This window comes from Pan troglodytes, chromosome 4 (genome assembly GCF_028858775.2).
Source record: "Pan troglodytes isolate AG18354 chromosome 4, NHGRI_mPanTro3-v2.0_pri, whole genome shotgun sequence".
Taxonomy (NCBI): domain Eukaryota; kingdom Metazoa; phylum Chordata; class Mammalia; order Primates; family Hominidae; genus Pan; species Pan troglodytes.
The window spans coordinates 19277517-19300394 of record NC_072402.2 but is presented as its reverse complement, the minus strand read 5'-3'; the positions used below and the strand labels follow the sequence as shown (position 1 = coordinate 19300394).

General features: G+C 38.1%; 1 long non-coding RNA gene across 1 annotated transcript in view; it reads right to left on the bottom strand.

Moving 5' to 3' along the window:
* The window catches only part of LOC134810063 (uncharacterized), a 595943-nt gene that overhangs the window by 290417 nt on the left and 282648 nt on the right, over positions 1 to 22878 (bottom strand). The window lies entirely within an intron of this gene.

The following is a 22878-nucleotide window of genomic DNA, read 5'->3' as shown; positions in this document are numbered from 1 at the left end:
TCAGACAATAAGGTGGACGAAAGAGTACCAATAGAACTGCCAATAACTCTGTCTATACACACTAGAAAAATGTTGTTTGAAGTGTAAATTAAAATACCCCCCATGGAACTATGAATAAACCTACATCATCCATTTTACCTTCATTACAACATTGAGTCACAGGACTGAGAATCTTAAGTTACAAGACAATTCTTTTGCTACAGATTGTGCCATTTGAGATTTTATGGTACCTAAGTTTTATTTGCATCTTTGATTTTACTTTATTTTGACCAGGGGCAGCTCTTGCCTAGAACTAACCTTTGGCTTTAGTGACATTAAATGGCTCAGAGTGTTACCCAAAGCAGAGATATAAGAAAACCCAAGGAAAGAAATGAAGAGAATCTTCAGGCTTCCTTCAAACTTATCTCCTATTTTGTATCTGGGTAAGAAACGATGTAGAAATCCAGGAATAATAAGTATGCATTTTGCAAGCTTGCCTCTGGGCAATCTCTCCCTGGAAACTGGCAGTTGTTGCATTAGTCTGTTCTCATGCTGCTATAAAGAACTGCCCGAGACTGGGTGATATGGTTTGGCTGTGTCCCCACCCAAATATCATCTTGAATTGTACTCCCATAATTCCCACATGTGTGGGAGAGACCCAGTGGGAGATAATTGAATCATGGGGGCGGTTTCCTCCATACTTTTTTTTGTGGTAGTGAATAAATCTCACAAAAATCTGATGGTTTTATACGGGGTTTCCCCTTTCACTTGGTTCTCATTCTCTCTTGCTTGCTACCATGTAAGACATGCCTTTCACCTTCTACCAGTTTCCCCAGCCACATGCAACTGTGAGTCCAGTAAACCTTGTTTTCTTTATAAATTACCCAGCCTCGGGTATGTCTTGATCAGCAGTGTGAAAACAAACTAATATATTGGGTAATTTATAAAGGAAACAGGCTTAATTGACTCACAGTTCTGTAGGACTGGGGAGGCCTCTGGAAACTTACAATCATGGCAGAAAGGGAAGCAAACATGTCCTTCTTCACATCATGGCAGGAGAGAGAAATGAGTGCTGAGCAAAGAGAGAAGCCCCTTATAAAATCATTATATCCCATGAGAACTCACTATCACGAGAACAGCATGGCAGAAACTGCCCCCACGATTCAATTATCTGCACCTAGTCCTGCCCTTGACAAGTGGGGATTATTATAATTCAAGGTGAGATTTGGGTGGGGACACAGAGCCAAACCATGTCAGTGGTGAACCAGAAGCAGAGAGTGAAGAATGACCCTTTACTTCTTTAAGCCTCTGTTATATCACATGGACACGAAAAAAAAATTCATCTACTCCATCAGTTTGGGGAGTGTTTCCGATATTTAAATTGCAAAGTATGCATTCTTAATCATAGTCTGGCTACCAGGGAATTAAATGCAAGACTAAGCCTTCAATAATATTTTGTCTGGATCATACATGCTAGCTTCCTTATCTGGGCTTGCCAAGCACAAAATCAAAAACAAAAGGAAAAGAACAAGAGAAAGTGTATTACCTCTATAAACATTGGGTTTTTTGTGTGAGAACAAAGCCATTTGTGTGAAGGCAGAAGTGAGTTCCAGGTTACCACATACTTGGATTTTCGTGGTGCCTTCCTTACACTACTCTTCTTGCCTAGAGCGACCATGAGTGATGATAGCCCTGATATCAGAACCTCGGAACACAGCCAACTACGGCCATTCTTACCTGGCACTCTAGTAGTGACTTGCAAATTTACTCAAGATTTAGAGTCTGTAAAATCAGAAGAACTATCTTTCAAAATACTTTTCCCAAAGCAAGAGTGAAAATCGGGGAATGACAGTGGCCTACTGCAATATTGATTGTTGTTACAAGTGGAGGTAGGAGATAAAACATAAAAAATTACTAAAGAAAAGAGAAATTTTAGGGAAACTATTGCACTCATGTCTTTTAAACATCTTTAGCTGAGTCACTTCCCCTCCTAATATTAGACCAAGAACCATACTGAGCAGATTACAAAGATAGTTTATTTCACCCAAGCATGAGAAGTGGCAGATAACAAGCTCCCGGCACTGTGTGTGTCTGCACGGAGATGCACACATTTGCTTATCATTCTATATAGATCTACAAGACTACTACGATGTGGAGAAATAACTCTTAATTTTAAGCTTTCATACTAAAGCAAACCCCACACACTGTGTATGGTTTCCTGTATACACCAAGTCTCATTTTCCTGCCTGTCCAGGGCTGTCTTTCCTGACACTATTCTCCCTAAGACTTTATATTAATTTTCATTCAGCTAACTCTTATTCACCCTCTGAGATTCAGTTCAGGTGTCTCCTCCCCAGGAAACTTCATGAATTCCTGGGGAGTGTCTGTAAATGCATAGAATTGGGTCTGTGCTTCCAACATTTACACATATGTGAACATTACTACTATCACCTCTCCATTCAAATGCTAATTCTTTGAGTATAGGGATGAAGTCAAACCAATTCATATATCCTCAGTGTCTTGGACATTCCCTGGTACACAGTAAGTATGGAACTATTTTTGGGTTTTAATTTTCTGTATCAGTATTTGTTTTACCATGTCAAATGCAATGATAAGTACAATTTGAAAAATTCCAACATTGACTGCCCCTTAAACATTATCATCCACAAATAGAAGATGCAATTTTCTTGTTTCCTTTTTTCAGCTAATGTGGTAACTCATGTAATAGACATTTATTGATGCCTAGAAATTTCTTTAAAAAATGGAGAAAACAGGATTGGCAGAATTACTCAAAATTCTCAAATCATTCTGGAGATTATCATTTCTCAACAATTCTACTCCTAAGACCTACGGTTCTCATTTGTATATACTTGTTACAAGTCTCTCTCTTCATTTTTGATGACTTTAAAAAATATATAGACTAATCATTGAGCAACATGAGTCGATGCCTTTCCTACAGATTCTTCTTCAGCAAGTTCAAAGGTACAAGTCTGGTCAAGTTAGGACTTCCCTATTCTGGCCTTAATCAATTCTAGGATGGATACTAGTATTTAGGAATCAAACCAGTTCCTTTTTTCCAAATATTTTATAGTAAATTCTATTTCATAGAAGGTCAGGAAATTAGCATATTGTATAAATCATTCCTTCTAGGACTCTCAAACCTGATGAAGAAATCGGATTTCCCATGATCAATATAAACAAAATAAATCTGTGGACTCCATTTAATATTTATGGAGTTAAAATGTCTTTGGCTAATTCCAGGATCTGTATTTCTGGGGGAAAAAAAGGTTCTTTCCCGATTCTGATGCAGGTCAGGTCTGAGAAGCCTTGTTCTAGTCTAATTATTTCACTTTGCAAATGAGGATATATAAATGGAAAAATGCTAAACTGGCAAGACTGAGTACCTACAGCAATTCAGTGGCAGAAATGGAACCCATGACTTCTGATTCCTAGTCCAGTATTCCCTCATACACCCTCCTCAGTCAATAATATAACTTTCTTAAAAGAAGGGGAAGTGGGCTTGGATTTAAAAAAAAAAGAATAAAAGAGGATAAAAACAAGGAAAACCCTACTCTATTCATTATAATTTATTGGTGAAGTGAACCTTATTAAGAATATATTTTACTCCATATCTTGCTTGGTAGTATGTAGTCGTTAAATCCCATTTCTCCTATATTTTTCCTATACTAATTATAAATTATTTATTATTGTCATTATTATTTGAGACAGAGTCTTGCTCTATTGCTTAGGCTGGAGTGCAGTGGCATGATCTCAGCTCACTGCAGCGTCTGCCTCCCAAGTTCAGGTGATTCTCATGCCTCAGCCTCCTGGGTAGCTGGGTTTACAGACACGCACCACCACGCCAGGACAATTTTTGTATTTTTTAGTAAAGACAGGGTTTTGCCATGTTGGCCAGGCTGATCTGGAACTCCTGACCTCCAGTGATCTGCCCACCTCGACCTCCCAAAGTGCTGGGATTACAGGCATGAGCCACCACACCCAGCCCTATAAATCATTTATCTATATACATCACATTCTTTATCTTGGCTCTGGATCAATATCTTTAGAGTTTTCCTTTGTGGGTGGTTTTGAGGATCTGGTGATCTGGTGATAAACTACCCATGTCAGTTTCTAACATCATTCTTGACCTTATAGACTGACTTGTCTCCTGATTTCCTTCATTTCCCTGCCTTCTTTTTCTGCTTACTGATCTGTGCAATTGGAAGTGCTGAGAAGGAGATTGACAAAGAAATGTGCATGTGAAATGCAGGCATGGGGAGGCAGGAGCAGTGTTGAATGATGCACTCTAAAGAGCATGGATCATGCAAGTCTGCAGAGTAAATGCAAAGATATTACATCAACTGACTATACAATACCAACCATACCTCAGAGCAGGCCAAGGCATGTATTACAGCCTGTTTCACTAATTCTTAAGGGATCCTGGTTTATGTATAACCAGAGGTCTGCACAGCCTGGACAATGTCAGAAGGTTGGTTAATTTCATGTGTCAACTTAACCAGGCCATGGGGTGCCCAGGTATTTGGTCAAACATTGTCCTGGAGTGCCTGTGAGAACGTTTCTGTACGAGAAGAACATTTGAATCAGTACAATGAGTAAAGCAGATTGCCCTCCCTCATGTGGGTGGGCCTCCCCCAGTCAAACTGAAGATGTAAAGAGAACAAAAAGCTAAGTAAGTGGAAATTCTTCCTGCCTGACTACCTTAGCTGGTACATCATTTTTTTTCCTGCCTTCAAACTCAAACCGAAACATAGCCTCTTCTTGCATCTTGAAACTGCCAGTTTTCAGGCTGGAACTACAGCAGAGGCTCTCCTGGGTCTCCAGCTTGCCTCCATCATCCCATGAGCCAACTCTTTACATATATATGTCAATGATTGACTAATAGAATCAGAAAGACAAGCCATTACATGCTCTGCATTTATATATAGGAGATTTTCAGCATATGTCTCAAAACTTGAAATATTCAATTATTAAAATGCTAAATTCTTTCTCTGTATATTTATAGCACTTAAAAATTGTTTTAGGCTGGGCATGGTGGCTCACACCTGTAATCCCAGCACTTTGGGAAGCCGAGGCAGGTGGATCACCTGAGGTCAGGAGTTTAAGACCAGCCTGGCCAACATAGCAAAACCCCGTCTCTACTAAGAATACAAAAATTAGCTGGGCGTGGTGGCATGTTCCTGTAATCCCAGCTACCTGGGAGGCTTAGGCAGGAGAATTGCTTGAACCTGTGAGGTGGAAGCTGCAGTGAGCTGAGATTGCACCACGGCACTCTAGCCTGGGCAACAGAGTGAGACTCTGTCCCCCCAAAAAATTGTTTAAAATCACTTATTAAATTTTTCTTAATATTCATACCCTTCTTCTACACAGAAGTATATTTCTGGGAGCAGGCACCAAGTTTTACCTATTCCTTAAATAAGCCTGCCATGTTTACACAGACATTGTTTATAGAAGATTCTTGGTTATTATTGTTTGCATGATTATTGAATAACTCTTGCCTTCAAGCTGGTTTTGTGATTTGTACTCTAATTATTGTTTATAAAACTCATAGTCAAAAAACTAGTGTGCTTCCTCAGGCTGTGGATACAAAACATATTTTATTGATCTGATTGATTCTTTCTTCTCCAACTGTTGCATTAGGAAATCCAGCATACCCCTTATAGCAAAGCATCAGTAAAGATTATATCTACTCACTTGTGTAAAAGAATACTTATTCCTCATGTATTCTGTATCCCAGGGATAGGTAGTTCAAGAAAAATAGGTCAAATACATTACACTAATAGGAGACTTGGGAACCTGAGTTTCTTCTCAGAGTCAGTATTTGACTTCCATTCTGAAAGTCACCCCATGTTTCAACACGGCTGCTGAAGCTCCTATTCTCATGTTTATTTCTCAGGCCAAAAGAATAAATTTCAAAAATCTTCTATTAAATGAATGAATTCCTTTTATAGCATTTCCAGATGTCTCATAAATCTTATCTCTCTAGATTTTATTTTCCAGAATTTAGTGATGTGGCCACACTTAGCTTCAAGGAGGATAAGGAATATAATCTTTTATTCTGGATAGCAGCAGGACTCCACAAATCAAAGTTCTGCTATTAGAGAAGAAAACAAGACTTCATAGTAGTCTGTGACTTACCAGTCCTCAACTATGTCTGTGAATCTGTCAAACACATGCTTCACTTGCTTTCACAGAGCATTCCATAATCATCCATGATGCCTTCCTCTCTTGTTTTGAATTCCTCCTTGTCAAAATATAATGCCCTGGAAATCACTCCTGGGCACCATCATTTCCAACGCAATGTGCCATCAGAATGTGAACCTCAGTGTCTAGCCTAAGACTGTTCGAAACAGATATTCCCAAAGCCCCCATTTTCAAAGTTCCAGAGCAGATCTTAATTTTAGGCTGCATTGGGATGAGTGGTTTCAGTCCTAACTTAATATAGCTGTTTTAATCTGGACACAAAGGCAACCTGTTTATGCTCAAGCTCTTGGAGATTTCTTATGCAGCGTTTCTTTCCTTTCTGACTTTGACACTTTTCTTTTAAAAGGCTCCACTAGAGCTCAAGAAATTGAATACTGCACAGAGGTCAGGTTCCTATTTCACTCTTCTCCTCAAACCTCCTTTCTCCAAAACAGAGCACAACTCAAGCATGTCAACTCTGAGAGATGGGAGTAGGAGCTGACTCTTCTTCAGGTTCTGGAGAGAAGCCCACTGTGAGCCTTTCCTGATTATTTTCTCTGGGTTACAAAAGGGCAAGTGATTCCTTCTGCACCAAATTTGCTTCTCCTCATAATGCTCTCTTACAGGTCATAAAAGCAAACTTTGAAAGCAAAGATATTCCACTACTAAGAGTTCAGACATCATATTGGTAGGAGATTGTCATATGATTAGACTAGATTTTAGAGGCACATATAAACAATACATTCTGTTTATGAAAACACTTAGGTAGTTACAGAAACATAAAAATAAATGTGAAAGCCTGAGGTTATGTTCGTTTTTCTATGTTCAACTTTTAAATGATTAAATTTAATCTCATGAACAATTTATCATATATTAATTGTTATATTCCTTAATCATTTTAATATATACATGTTAGTGTGGATAGAATAACCCGCTTATTAATTATTTCAGAGAAACCTATCAATTTACTTGGTTCCTTAAAGCCAAATTTTAAACACAAACTTATATAAACAAAAGGCTCACAAAGGGGAATAGAGATAGCAAGAAAAATATTTCAGAAGCAGTTTAACTTCTATGCTTAAGGGAAAACATGTTGGGGTTGGATCAGCTGTTCAAATGGTGTCTCAAACCCTCACATTCTCTATGATTCTGGAAAAGTTAATTAACCCCTTTGTGTTTCTCTCAATCTAAAAAGTGGAAATAATAACACTATGTAGCTCTTGAATTATTATACATCAATATCTTAAAACAGCACCTGGGGCACATTAAGTGTTGTATAAGTATTAGCTATTATCGTGATTAACTTGAAAACAATTGGGACACAATAAAAAAAATTCCCAACTGACGCTTGATGGCAGAAAACTTTAGCCAACTTTTTTATTTGCATAGAAGATATCAGTGTAACCCCATTAGAATTCTACTTCCACCAGTGATAAAAAGGATAATAGCTACTCACCCCCTCAAATAAAAGCCTATGAAAACATGAAGAAACAAACAGTTATCATAATCAAATACCTTTTCTGTGCCCAGCATTTAAAGCCACAACTCCATGGCCTACTATTCACAATGTGATTTATATGAGTTGAATGCCATGGGTACCACTAACATAGAACCCAGGGTGATAGGTAGTCCTTGGAATTGTATGACACAAGAGTCATGGCATGATGCTAGCAATGTACATTATGCTACAAGTTTACTTGTGAGAAAACCTGCTTACCAAGACTAAGGAACTTGCCCAGTGGAATTTTTTCTTTTAGACAGAGTCTTGCTCTCTTCCCTAGGCTGGAGTGCAATGGCGCAATCTCAACTTACTGCAAACTCTGCCTCCTGGGTTCAAGCAATTCTCCTGCCTCAGCCTCCGGAGTAGCTGGGATTACAGGTGTGCACCACCACGCCTGGCTAATTTTTGTATTTTTAGTAGAGACGAGGTTTCACCATATTGGCCAGGCTGGTCTCAAACTCCTGACCTCAGGTGATCTGTCCACCTTGGCCTCCCAAAGTGCAGGGATTACAGGCATCAGCCACCGCGCCCAACCCCAATTTAATATTTTAATTCAACAGCACCATCTCTTCATACTCTCATGGCATCATTCTACTAATATCAGCTATAACAAGTCTATACTTATAGACTCCAAAATTTAATAGCATATTAAAAACAAGAGCTTATCATTGCTTTTTTTATGTTAAGAGTTCATGGTGAGGCCAGATTAGGTCTCAAGAACTCCTGAGAACATATACAAGACCAAGATAAACCTACTACTCTTGTTGGTTACGCAAAGTTCTTTCAGAAGTTACTTGGACATACTGAGAGAGAAAAACAGTAATCGTGAGTAATTACGGGACCAAAGCTTCTCACCTTGGGCACTGGGCATGGGAAACACCTCCAGGACCTCAGGGAAAGCAATTTAAGGAAAAAGAGGGGTAGCTTTGGATTTCAGCTTCTTTTCAAAAATGGTCATTCTTACCATCTAGGTCTTTTGTGTATGTCTTTTGATTTCTTTCGAAGTCTATTTTCCCTTATTTTCTGATATTCCCAACTGGCACTTGTGATTAATGAGCAAATCACATGGCTACTGAGTAGGAAGACCCTAATACATCATATTTTGTGCTAAATTCTGGGTGGAGAGAAGAGAACAGAGTCACTTTATCTAAATGTAAAGTAGTGTCAAATTGTATAAAGAAAAGTTAAGAAAATATGAGCCTTACAAGCATTAATATTTGAATTTTTCAGCCCCTTGTATGAGTCAGCATAGGCTACATCATGTTATAAAAAGAAAATATTCCCCAGATCTCAGTGGCTTAACCCAAGGAAGGTTTGTTTGGGGCACATTCAAACTCTTCTTTGGCCCAGGCAATATGTCATAGATTCAGACCTTCCAGCCTCAATGCAATGATTCAAGTGAATAGAGACTCCAACTTCCTATAGTTGCAACATCTGGAATTTGTTGCTGCCTGGATCAACGGCAGCAGAGAAAATAAGTACTGTACAGCCCCAATGCTGGAATTAAATGTTCAGACCAGAAATGTGACAGGACATCTATTCATAACCCACTAGTCATTGTTAGCTACCAGGTTTTGTATAATCATAACGCAATTGGAAAAGGTGACCTGGCTCCTTTCCCAGAGCAGGAGGATAACAAGGTGGGAGTAAGCACGACAGGTGTCTGCTCACACCCTTTTATGATCAGGGATTAATTAAACATTTCTTCAGGTTGAACTTGGAGAACAGAAATTGGAAAAATGTTGCTTTCAGAACAATTTTAATGTGAATATGCAGGACTATCATAATTCTATTAAAGAAGAACTGAAGTTTATATACAGTGCTATTAATTTATCTGTGTATATAGAGTTTTTGCTTTTTAAATTCATCTTTTAAAAAATTTTTATTTTCCTAATTCTCTTCTGTGATATTTTTCTTTTTAAGCTCAAGTGAGGTATATCCATTTACCTATCTGAAAGTTACAGTAAAACTCGTTGTTGTTGTTGTTGTTGTTGTTGAGATGGAGTCTCACTGTGTTACCCTGACTGGAATGCAATGCCATGATCTTGGCTCACTGAAACCTCCACCACATGGTTCAATTGATTCTCTTCCCTCAGTCTTCCAAGTAGCTGGGACTACAGGAGCGTGCCACTACGCCTGGCTAATTTTTGTATTTTTACTGGAGACAGGGTTTCACCATATTGGCCAGGCCGGTCTCAAACTCCTGATCTCAGGTGATCTGCCTGCCTCAGCCTCCCAAAGTGCTGGGATTACAGGCAGGAACCACCATGCCCAACCACTAAAACTCTTCTTAATATGTTTGTATTCTGCCTCAAATCAATATTTTTAAGTGTGCTCTTGCCTATTTTACAGAAAAAAGAAGTTGCTTCATAATGAGTGATGATATGTGTATATGTATATCTGGAACAAAATCTATATTTAGTAATTTATTTCTAATTTCTTTTTATTTGCTCTCAAATTTCTATGGGAAACTGTACCAGTTCCTATCTGGTGATATATGATCATCTATTAAAATTATGTTCATGATGATCATAAACTGTATATATGTTGTTTCTGGAAATATATATTTTTGGGTTTAAGACATATATTTGACTGAATGAAAAGCAGAAAGCTGTGAAAATATTTTGCGCAATGTGATAAAACTATTCTCATTGCTTCTAATAAATTCCATCCATTAGGAAAAACCAGAAGGCTAAGAAGTCTGGCCTTCACTGCAGTGAAAAGACGTGAAGCTCCAACAATTGACAGGAACAGAATGCAAATGATTGAAAGTCCATGCAAATTGAAAGTTGCTCCTGGACAGGCAGAATTCAAAGCTAACTGGACAAAATCTTATGTGGTGGCAGGATCAGGCATGATAGCAGAGTTCTCATCCACTATCCTTAATGTTCCCATCCATTACACCATGGAATACTATGTAGCCATTAAAAAAGAATGAGATCATGTCCTTTGAAACAACATGGATGGAGCAGGAGGCCATTATCCTAAGCGAATTAATGCAAGGACAGAAAACCAAATACCATCTATTCTCACTTACAAGTGGAAGCTAAACATTGTGAACACACAGACATGAAGAACAGAACAACAGACACCGGGGCCTACTGGAGGTTGGAAGGAGGGAGAAGAAACTACCTGTTGGATACTATGCTTATTACCTAGGTGATGAAATAATCTGTACACAAAACACCTGTGACACACAATTTCTCTATACAACAAACCTGCAAATGTACCGCTGAAGCTAAAATAAAAGTCTAAAAGAAAATGATGAGTTAATGGGTGCAGCACACCAACATGGCACATGTATACGTATGTAACGAACCTGCACGTTGTGCACACGTACCCTAAAACTTAAAGTATAATTTAAAAGAAAGAAAGATTCCCATCTGCGATGGAGAAAATGTGTTATGTACACTAACAATACTCTGCTTTAATATCTTGATTTTAATATAGAAGAAAAATGAGAAAATCTCAAGTATAATAAGGCTTCATAAAAAAATGAACTATTTCCAAGCTATAGGTTCTAAGACAATTTTAAAATTTAATGACATATTTTAGATACTCTGTAACCTAGAGTACGTAATAATGACGAAAAACATGTCTTCAGTTCTTGATACAATTGATCTTTACCTTATTTATGTCCATTCTAAAAAGGTGAAATTGTTTAACTTGTTGATTAAAATAACTTTATTGTACACAGGCACATGATAAGATAAACACTATGAAATGTATTTATGTAAAGACAGTATTTAAAAGTGATTCCTTCTTTTTCTAAGACAAATGTTAATGTCAATTTATATAAAATTGAACATCATCGAAATAACATTTTCTCAGGTAATTTACCTAAAACTTTCAGATGCCACAAATAACTGTAATGGCTTATATACGGAGAGATAATTAGCAGGATAGTACTTATCAGAGCAAATATTGTCCATGATGTTGGGAGATACATTCTAGAATGCTTTAGGGGGCATTCTGATAAACTAGCCAGAAATATAAATTTTAATATTGACCAAATGGCCACAAGATGGCAGCATCACATAAATGACAATACAAATGAAATAAAATTAATTTTAGTTGTACGAATACTGCTTTTATATATACCTTAATTTCATCTGATCAAAAGAAACAATAGCAAAATAAATAGTCTCTTCAGTAAAACCTGAGAGGCATGGATGAGTAAGGACCATTGTACATTTTGAAGTGAAAATAGTTTATTTAACTATAATTTCAGGAACATAGTCCCCTAAAAGGTAATTTTACAAAGAGGCCTAAAGAATTTCCCTTCCTTAAATAAAAGAGAAACATCAAAGTGAAAATTGAGTAGGTAAGTTACATGGACAAATCATTCATTTACACCCACAAGTACAAGCATAGTACACAGGGAACTATAAATGAAGTGTGAGAATTTCTACATCAGCACATGCAAATGATATCATCATTATATATGGACACTTTCAATCACTTTGAAATTATATAGGAATTTATCTGAATCAGTTTAAAAAAGTATCACGATGTATCAGATCAATGTCAATGCTGTTATGATTTCTGAACAATTTTGTCACTATAAAGTAGATTGCATTAAAAATTTTTAAACCTGAATTTTAGCAGAAGATAATTTTGACTACAAACATATTCTAATATATTTTAACCAAAAGACTTGAAACAGTTTACTGTGAGAGGAAATACTTGAAAATATTATACATTGCTGATTCTAATTAGCCTGATTGTGTGAAATTGTGCATGCTTCTTCCTCTTTATATTTCAGCAGTGGAAATCCAAACATCAGCCCATCTGAGTAGAAGTCACTCATTCGTATAACTGAGATGCTTTGATTTCAGAGACATTTTGATTTCAATCCCTATGATTCAAAATCTCTCTAAATGTATGGTCAATTTTCCTAACTTTATAATCAGAATCTCAAATAGCAAAGAAACATTAATGTTGGATATATGATTGCCATTTGTGTTTCTTGAAATTATTTATAGGTAACTGAATAAAACTATTAAAAATGTCTGAATTTAATTTAAATATATACTGGCCCTGGGACACAAATGGAAAAATTTAAATAAAGTATGCACACTATTGTATTACAGTAAGTCATCAATTTGCTTCCTTTTTAAAATATTTAAAATAAAATGTGCACAATAGTTATAATAAGCCTGACAATAAATTTTCAAGTTTGATTTTTCTTTGTCCAAAATTTTATATATAACAGGAATTTTTATTGAATGTCAAGCTAATTGATTTTATATTATATTACATTATATGAAGTTGCATTGTGTTATTATATTATACCATAATATATTCCAATATTATTTTTATTGTCATGTTACTAGCATCACACAGCATTGCTTTCTACTTTTTATCTCCCCACCGCTTTGTTGGTTATTCCTCTCCATTTATTGTTGACTCTGGCAACCCTTTATCTACCCCCAACTTTGTCCTTTTTTTTTTTTTTTTTTTCTGAGACAGAGTCTTGCTCTCTTGCCCAGGCTGGAGTGCAGTGGCACAATCTCAGCTCACTGCAACCTCTGCCTCCCTGGTTTAAGCAATTCTCCTGCCTCAGCCTCTAGAGTAGCTGGGATTACAGGCACCCGCCACCATGCCCAGCTAATTTTTTTTTGTATTTTTGGAAGAGATGGGGTTTCACCATGTTGAGCAGGTTGGTCTCCAACTCCTGACCGCAGGTGATTCGCCCACTTTGGCTTCCCAAAGTGCTGGGATTACAGGCATAAGCCACCGCACCTGGCCAATTTTGCCATTTTTTTAAAAAAGATGATTACAACATCTAAAATATTTAGAAGGAAAGAATCTCTCTAATGAGATTTTTAGCACTATAATGTATTTAACAGGCAAGTGATTTACTGCGATGTCCCTACAAGAGGGAGAGGGAGAGGAACGGTGGGGGAAGGGGGGCAGGGGACCAGCGGGTAGGGGAGAGAAAGACAGAGCTCTCTGGTATCTCTTCTTATAAGGGCACTAATGATGTCACTGGGGCTCTACCCTTATGACTTTACCTAAATCCAATTAGTTCTAAAAATCCACCACATTGTAGGTTGGAGCTTCAGCCTATAAATTGTGGGATGGTGGGGTAGGTGTGTAGGACACAATCAATGAAAAGCACTCATCACCTCTTACAACTCTTCTTTCTCTTCTTTGTACCCCAAGCAAGATGCAGTCTACAGTTCAGCTGCTTTGTCAGCAGTTTCCAAAATATGTCTCCCTCTCTATCCCATGCTCTACCCCGCCTTTGAGTGTGAATTTGCTCACTCAGCCTGAAATTCTTTATTCCCACCCCTGTGACTTTCTAACTTTAGGCCAATCCCCAGGGCTCAGCCCAGTGATCCTCTCTTTCGCTGCACACTAATCATTCTCTACATTTTCTGCTCCAGCACTGTGTAGATGCCTAGCATAACACACTGGCCAGCACTACAATCATCTCTCTCTCTCTCTTTTTTTTCTCTTTGAGATGGAGCCTCACTCTGTCACCAAGACTGGAGTGCAGTGGCGCGATCTTGGCTCGCTGCAACCTCCACCTCCTGGGTTCAAGCAATTCTCCTACCTCAGCCTCCCAAGTAGCTGGAATTACAGGCGCATGCCACTGCACCTGCCTGATATTTGTATTTTCAGTAGAGACGGGGTTTCACCATGTTGCACCGGTGGGTCTCAAATTCCTGACCTCAAGTGATCCACTCACCTGGGCCTCCCAAACTGCTGGGATTACAGGCATGAGCCACTGCACTCGGCCTAAAATCATCTCTTATCTGTTGCCTATCCTCCACAGGGTACTAAGGTCCGTGAGGAGATGGGCATGTCTTGTATTTCATGACTGTCAGAGCAGGGTTGTTGAATGAGAGATCTGGATAATAAAGGGCCTGAACAGAAATGACAGCAGCCTCCTTTCCTTGCAGCATTTCCTGTATTAGCCAATATGACAGGAATCTGTCAGTACACCACCATTCTCAGCCAGCCAAGAGCTGAACCTAGGCAGTGGAGGCATATGACTGTATTTCAGAAATTGCTTTACTATTTTGTTGTATATTGTTGCTCTTATTATAGAAACATTAAAAAGGAAAAAGGAGATAAGATGAAATGCCTGCAGCTGTTTTATGCTTTTCTTTGCAATGCAGTGTTGCAGATAAGCCTAAACTCAAATTGCCTTGACCATGGTAGAAAGCTCAGTCAACAGTAATACAAGGAATGGAAAGTAATATTTGCAGCATGTTGAGGAAAGGGACACGTAAAACTTTCTGGCATCATCTCAAGGCTATACTTTTACTCCTAGGCTTCATTGCCATGTGAAGTTACTCCTCATAAAGATGGCTGTGAAGACAGAGCATAGGGCCCCTTGAAAGTAAGCCTTGACCTTTGCCCTGTGATATTTGAAACTTTAATGTACATGAAAGAAGTTGGAAAAAGTCTACCACACTTCAAAGCTAAAAGGGATTGGTCCAGCAACTTAAATTCATCTTTAGTGCAACGGCCCCATTTCTGGGGAAAGCCACATAAAATATCAGTGAAGTTTGCAAAAGTAAAACAGATAGAGAATTGATCACAAAAGAGAGGCTGGAAAGCCTGTGTAGGCTTCCATGCAATGATGTAGAAAGGTTATATGCTGGTGGTCAAAGCAGCATTTCTAATTTATAATGACTCTAGAGACATATTTTAATTAATTTATTTTTTTTTTTTGAGATGGAGTTTCGCTCTTGTCGCCCAGGCTGGAGTGCGGTGGCGCCATCTTCGCTCACTGCAACCTCCACCTCTTGCGTTCAAGGGATTCTCCTGCCTCAGCCTCCCGAGTAGCTGAGGTTACAGGCACCCGCCATCACACCTGACTAATTTTTTGTATTTTTAGTAGAGATGGGGTTTCGCCATGTTGGCCAGGCTGGTCTTGAACTCCTGACCTCAAGTGATCCGCCTTCCTTGGCCTCCCAAAGTGCTGAAATTACTGGAATTACAGACGTGAGCTGCCTCACCCAGCCTTATTTTTATTTTTGAAAATCATAATGTAGAGTGTGCTGTGCCTACAAACAGCTGTTTATAGAGAGATGTTTCTGCTGCTGTGAGCAGCTGCTCACAGGATCATGAGCTGGGACCATGTAGACTATAAGAATGATGTGAAGGCAGGATGAGCTCCGTGGAGGAAGAGTGACAAGAACAGAACTAGTGTGGCTCAAACTAGACCATCGATTTACTCCACTTGTGTCATTTAATGCTGAGCAGTCCAGAGTTTTAGAGATATATTTTTTTAAAATAGAAATATCTTCTATAATCATGGCATGTCTTTCAGTTCTGAATAGATTGCCCTTTCTGAGCCAAAGAATAGCTATCCAGCTTTGAGAGAAAGCATGAACTCTGACCCAAAGGATAGTTCTCAAACATCAGGGAGATATGCAGATCCTGGGGAAGAATCTACATTTCTTCCCTAATGCCCTAGGCTGAGATGAGAATGGAGGGATGTTTCCTCTTTATCCCTTTCTTTCTTCAACCTGGACTCAGCAGACTCTAGGAATGTAAAATGCCTGCCTAAGTGGCAGGTTGACCCTGTCTTCTGCTACAGACTATGTCCTTGTAATCCGGCAAGGGGGCTGGTATAGCAAGGGCGGGTCTCCTGTATTGAGGTCTGAGGGCTCAGCAAAGCAGAAGTAACTTAGAGACAGACATAAGTTTCTCTATGCTATAATTCTGTTTCTCAACAATTGACAAAGTTTTAGAAACAGTATATCTGGACTCATTTGTGCTGTAGGGAATGGGAGGAGGAGAAGAGCAGGTATCATTTCTGCATTGGACCTCAGCAGTCAAGGGGTGAGTTGTACCTCCTCTGGTCAAACTTGGGGAGCCAGCTGCAGCCAGAGGGAGTGTCCGTGATCTGGTGACTACAGAGAGAAATCACGGGCAGTGCAGAGCATCAACCTGTGCTCCAGAGACAAACATCGGCTCAGGCCCAGGCAGCACCTCGATTTAATTTAAGAAAGTTTGTGGGAGACTGAAAGATCTGCCAAAGTTTTCACATCTACGTCATGACTGTTCTAGAACAAGTAGTAAGTTCACTTAATCTATATTCAATCACTAAAACCACACACACAAGATTTTACACATAGAAGTGAATATATATGCTATTTATATAACTTGCAAAAAGTGAAAAAGAACATCCATGTGACTACCATTCATCCTACGAAAAAGAATATCTCCACACACTTTGAAGTATCTATGATTCCATTCCAATCACATCTGTTTCCTTCTCCCCAATAAAAATACTTTCAATGATTCCTTTACCTCTACAATCATCTCTCATTTATAGAGAATATATGACTTCTCATATTCTTCACTTTAAATATATGTGGTAATCAAAATATGTTTCATTTTGCTTTTCCCTGATTTTTGTCACATGTCAATTAAAATTTCCATCTAAGAACTTGACATAAAATCCAATTCAAAGGTAAAAAAGAGGACAATATCTCCAACCTATGAAAGAGCAGCACACTGTTTTTTTGTTTGTTTGTTTTTTTGTTTTTTTTTGAGACAGAGTCTCGCTCTGTCGCCCAGGCTGGAGGGCAGTGGCGTGATCTTGGCTCACTGCAAGCTCTGCCTCCCGGGTTCACGTCATTCTCCTGCCTCAGCCTCCTGAGTAGCTGGGACTACAGGCGCCCACCACCATGCCTGGCTAATTTTTTGTTTTTTGTTTTTTTTTTTGTATTTTTAGTAGAGACGGGGTTTCACCTTGTTAGCCAGAATGGTCTCGATCTCCTGACCTCGTGATCTGCCCACCTCAGCCTAGAGCACACTCTTTTTTACTGTATCTTTTCCTTGCATGCCTTCAAAATCATGAAAGCGAATTTTATTTTCAAATGTATTCTGATTATACTTTCCACAGTGTTTATATTACTTGATTAAGGAAAGCAAAGCTATATTTTTTTATCTACTACTTAATTCTCTTTCATTGGTCCCTAAAGCCCCTGGTCCTTTTCAAAAGGTTCTTTCATCAGATTCAGAAAGTAGAAAGAAATTGGCAGCTGAAGGAGACGGTGGCAGGGGAAGATGGAAATGAGAATAAAAAAATTAGCCAGCTCAATTTCAATAATCTTCTCACATGCTGTTCATTCTTTCATTTACAAAAGTTTATTTAGATTCTGCCATGTGCCTGAAATTCCGTGTGTTAGTGGAGACTTATAAAGCATAGTGTAGTCCCATCGGACTAAATTCCCTAACAAGAAATGGATGATGAAAAAGCTGTAGTGTCTTGAAAAAGATCCATAATGATGTATATTGATCTTCATGTACTACCCCAAATCTAGAAGTGAATACTATCGTAGGCTGAACTATTTCACCCCAAAATTCTGATAGCCCCTCAGAATATAAATTTAGTTAAGTTATATTCTACTAACTAGAGATTAGCTCTTTAAAGGGGGTGATTAAGTTAAAATGAGGTCATTAGGATGGGCTCTAATACAGTATGACTGATGTCTTTATAAGAAGAGGAGGAGATACCAGGGATGCACTCAGATAGAGAAACAACCATGTGAGGACATGATGAGAAGACGACCGGCGACAGAGCGAGATCTCAAAAACAAAAGAAGCCGGCCATCTGCAAGCTAAGTGGGGAGAATCCTCAGTTGAAAGCAACCCTGCCAGTACCTTGCTCTTGAAACTCCAACTTCCAGAACGATGAGAAAAAAAATTTCTCTTGTTTAAGCCATTTGTACGGTCTGTGGCATTTTGTTATGGCAACCCTAGCAAACTAATATAAATACCTAAGGTGAGAGCAATTTCAGAAATACTTTATATACTTTGGATTATTGCCAACTAATTTAAAAATGTATACTTGTTACGCATTTTGTAAATCCTCTATTTACATTACCCTCCATGCATTCACATTTTGCATTTTTGAGTATAGTTGTAATTCAGCTGCATGCACACCAGGTGGCAAGCATGTTCTGAGTCTCCATTCCTCATTTGCAAAGGATGAACTCTGTTCTAAAACCAGATGACCATAACGCACTTTTAACACTTTGTGTGTTCTACCAAAGCATGGGCAGAAACTTAACTTGTGGGGACAATAATGTGGATATGTGCATCAGGAATGAGATTCTGCCTCAAATGAGTCTTCCAATTCCACTGTCAGACGCAATAGGATTCTCTTTGTTCTCTAAAGGATCTATTTACTATGCAATGTTAAGTCCGCTAACTATGCAATTCAAAGTCAGCTTTTAAAAACACTTTTGTAGTTGCAAACCCATCTATTTTTCAATCTTGATATTTTAACACATTCCATTGAAAAGCAATCATCATATATTTTTATATCTTGAAATACAAAATTCATTATCTGCATTAACATAATACTTAATATTTTATGGGTAATTTTTGGTAGTAGTGGTTGAAAATGGCAATAGTACAGCAACAAATTCACCCATCTTCTTGATTTTGACCCAGGATATTAACTTTTTTCTCTAACTCATAATGTTTTTGCAACCAGAATTTTAAAGAATGTATACTGACTTTCTTTTCAGCTTTTTAAAGAATGAACAATACAAAATGCATTGGTATCTGCATTATCAATATTGTTTATCAATCAAGTTGTCATCAGAAATTATTATTATTATTATTGTTACTATTTAGAGACAGTCTCACTCTGTCATCCAGGCTATAGTGCAGCGGCATAATCATAGCTTACTCACTGTAGCCTCAAACTCCTGGGCTCAAGCCATCCTCCTGCCCCAGCCTCCCAAGTAGCTATAACTAAGAGCACACACCACTACACTCAGCTAATTTATTTTTATTTTTAATTTTTGTGGAGATGTGGTCTCAATACGTTTTCCAGGATGGTGTGGAACTCCTGGCGTCAAGTGATTCTCCCACCTTGGCACCCCAAAGTGCTGGGATTACAGGTGTGAGCCACCACACCAGACCAGAGTGTTTTTTAGAAACAATTTTATCTGTTAGCATAAATTTCAAGGAATATGCAACTTTCTCAGATATGAATTCTCATAGAGTTACATACTAGTGTACATGAAGCTATTCTGGATAGTCATCATCCATATTTATCCATATTTTCCGAGGGAAGGGAAGGGGGGAGAGAGAGAAAGAGAGAGACAGAGAGGGTGGGGGATGTGCATATAGTAAGCTTAGTAGAGTCAGTAAGGCGGGCCAGTAATGAAGTGTTAGTGGAAAAAGTAGGAAATGTTATATTAGAGAAGAAAACTAAACACATTGCTTATTGCCATTGTGGTCTCCCTAATAAAAAGAGTAGCACTTATTAAAGCTGTAATTCAGAAATTACAGCTACAGTTGGAAATTGTTAGTGTTTTGCTTATTCTTCTTTAAGATACTAAAGGCAATTATCTTAGAAGAGAGTGATTCTACTGGGATTTACCCACAGGAAAGGGGATATAGAAATTAAGATAGCCTTGTTCATAAGTGAGTGGAAGTTAGAGCTCCACTTTTCAGGAGAGAAGACCAGCTCTTTGCATTCAAGGGCCTAAAGGAGAAGTAATAGGACACTGAGGGAGACTGAGAGTCCTTGATGGTCCCTGCCTACAAACTGCAGAGTCCAGGAATCATCTGAATCAGAGAAGGCATTGAGTCCTTTATACCAGGAAAAAAATGGCTAAGTACAAATATCTCACCAATGCCAAGAACAGAGGCCACTCCAACTCCAAATGCTGAAAGCTGACTCAGGTAGAAGAACATCATTCTGTTGTTGATTCTTTGGCTGTTTCTATCCTTCAGATGATCAGTGGCTAATATTCTAGTTGAATATTTACATATTATTTTATGCTTCAGTGGAATTTAATCTAATTCATTCACGTGTAGGGAACTATGTTAAATTAATAGCTTTGCATGAATCTAGGTCATAATTCAGAGCCAAGCACTCAGGGTAAAGTGAATATTATCTCCTCATATTGTAGTAAACTTTCAGGTGAACAAAACTTTAGAGTTTAGTAAGAAAAAGTAGGAATTGCAGCCTCCACTCTACCTACTTGATGCCCATCCACACAGGGTTGTTGAACATTTGCTCTGTATGATGCACTGAGCTAATATTTTGGACCAAATTGCTAGGGATTCTCTCTCTCTCTCTCTCTCTCTCTCGTGTGTGTGTGTGTGTGTGTGTGTGTGTGTGTGTGTGTGTGTGTGTGTGTGTATGTGTGTGGGTGATGGGTCATTTGCCAATTTAGTGGTTTTTTTTAAATCATATAATAGTAATAGTTATACTAAAGGGGAAATACATGGGCACATGCTTAAAAGAAAATGAAAAACCCATATACACATCAGCTCAGATTTTTGCTTTTCTACCTTTTTGCAGAAAAAAATACAGTGCCACATTCCCAATAAGAAAGGCTACCAACAAAGAAAAAAAGACTTGGTATCTAGCATTATCCAATATCAGAATTTGTTTTGCTGGATAAAAAAATTAGGATTATAGTGGTGGGTAAGCTACTGAGTTTTGCAGTGTTCTGAGAATTTCTAGGCATTATCAGATTAATTCCTAAGAAAGACCTTATGGAATATGCATTGTCATCTCTATTTTATAAATAAAGCAGGAAGGTTAAATATGTCCAATGTCACAAAATTAGTCACAGAACTAGAATTCAATAAGCCCATGCTCTTTCTCTGGTTAAACCAAGGGTCTTTCAATGCCATGAACAATGCTTGCAAACCAAATGTAGTATTTGGTCCCACAAATTACTGTATCTGCTTACTGTCAGATATAATAAACATATTATCATAACTCTAGATACTACTTTAACCTATTTGGTTTGTGCTTTATTGACAGCATCAACTCTAAAACATAATCTCTTCTTGAAAATATGTGAAATTTACCTACAGCCATCTGACCTTCGACAAAGTAGACAAAAATAAGCAATAGGAAAAGGACTCCCTATTCAAAAAATGGTGCAAGGATAGTTGGCTAGCCATATGCAGAAGAATCAAACTGGACACCTTCCTCTCACCATATGCAAAAATTAACTCAAAATTTAAAAGATTTAAATGTAAAACCTCAAGCTATAAGAATCCTAGAAGAAAACCTAGGAAACACCATTCTGAACATTGACCTCAGAAAAGAATTTATGAGTAAGTCCTCAAAAGCAATTGCAACCAAAACAGAAATTGGTAGGTGGGACCTAATGAAACTAAATAGTTTTTGCACAGCCAGTGAAACTATCAACAGAGTAAACACATAACCTATGGAATGGGAGAATATATTCCCAAACCATACATTTGACAAAGGTCTAATATCCAGAATCTATAAGGAATTTAACAAGCAAAAAAAAAAAAAAAAAAATAACCCACTTAAAAATGGGTAAAAGACATGAACAGTCATTTCTCGAAAGAAGATACAAAAGTGGCCTACAAACATGAAAAAAATGCTCATGTCACTAATCATCAGAGAAATGCAAATGAAAACCACAATGAGATACCATCTCACAGCAGTAAGAATGGCTACAATTAAAACGTCAAAACACAACAGGTGCTGGCGAGGCTGCTGAGAAAGGGGAACACTTACACATTGTTGGTGGGAATCCAAATTAATTCAGCCACTGTGGGAAGCAGTTTGGAGATTTCTCAAAAAACTTAAACTAGAACTACCATTTGACCTAGCAATCGCATTACTGGGTTTATATACAAAAGAAAGCAAATCATTCTCCTAAAAAGACACATGCAGTCATATGTTCATTGCAACACAATTCCACAATAGCAAAGGCATGAAATCATCCTAGGTGTCTATAAATGGTGAAATGTATAAAGAAAATGTGGTACATATACACCATGGAATACCACGCAGTTCTAAGAGAATGAAATCATGTCCTTTGCAACAACATAGATGCAGCTGGAGGCTATTATTCTAAGTGAATTAGCACAGGAAAAAAAAAATACCACATGTTCTCACTTGTAAGTGGGAGCTAAATATTGGGTACTCGGGGACATAAAGATGGTAATGACAGAAATGGGAAATACTAGAAAGGGGAGGGAGTAAGGGAAGCAAAGGTTGAAAAAGTGTTGAGTACTATGCTCACTACCTGGGTGATGGGATCATTTGATCACCCCAAACTTCAGTATCATGTAGCATACCCAGGTAACAAACCTGCACATGCACCCCCTGAATCTAAAATAAAAGCTGAAAAAGAAGAAAATAGGTGTGAAACAGATTATAATTTCTTATGGCAACAGACAATCTCATTAAACATCAGATCCAATAA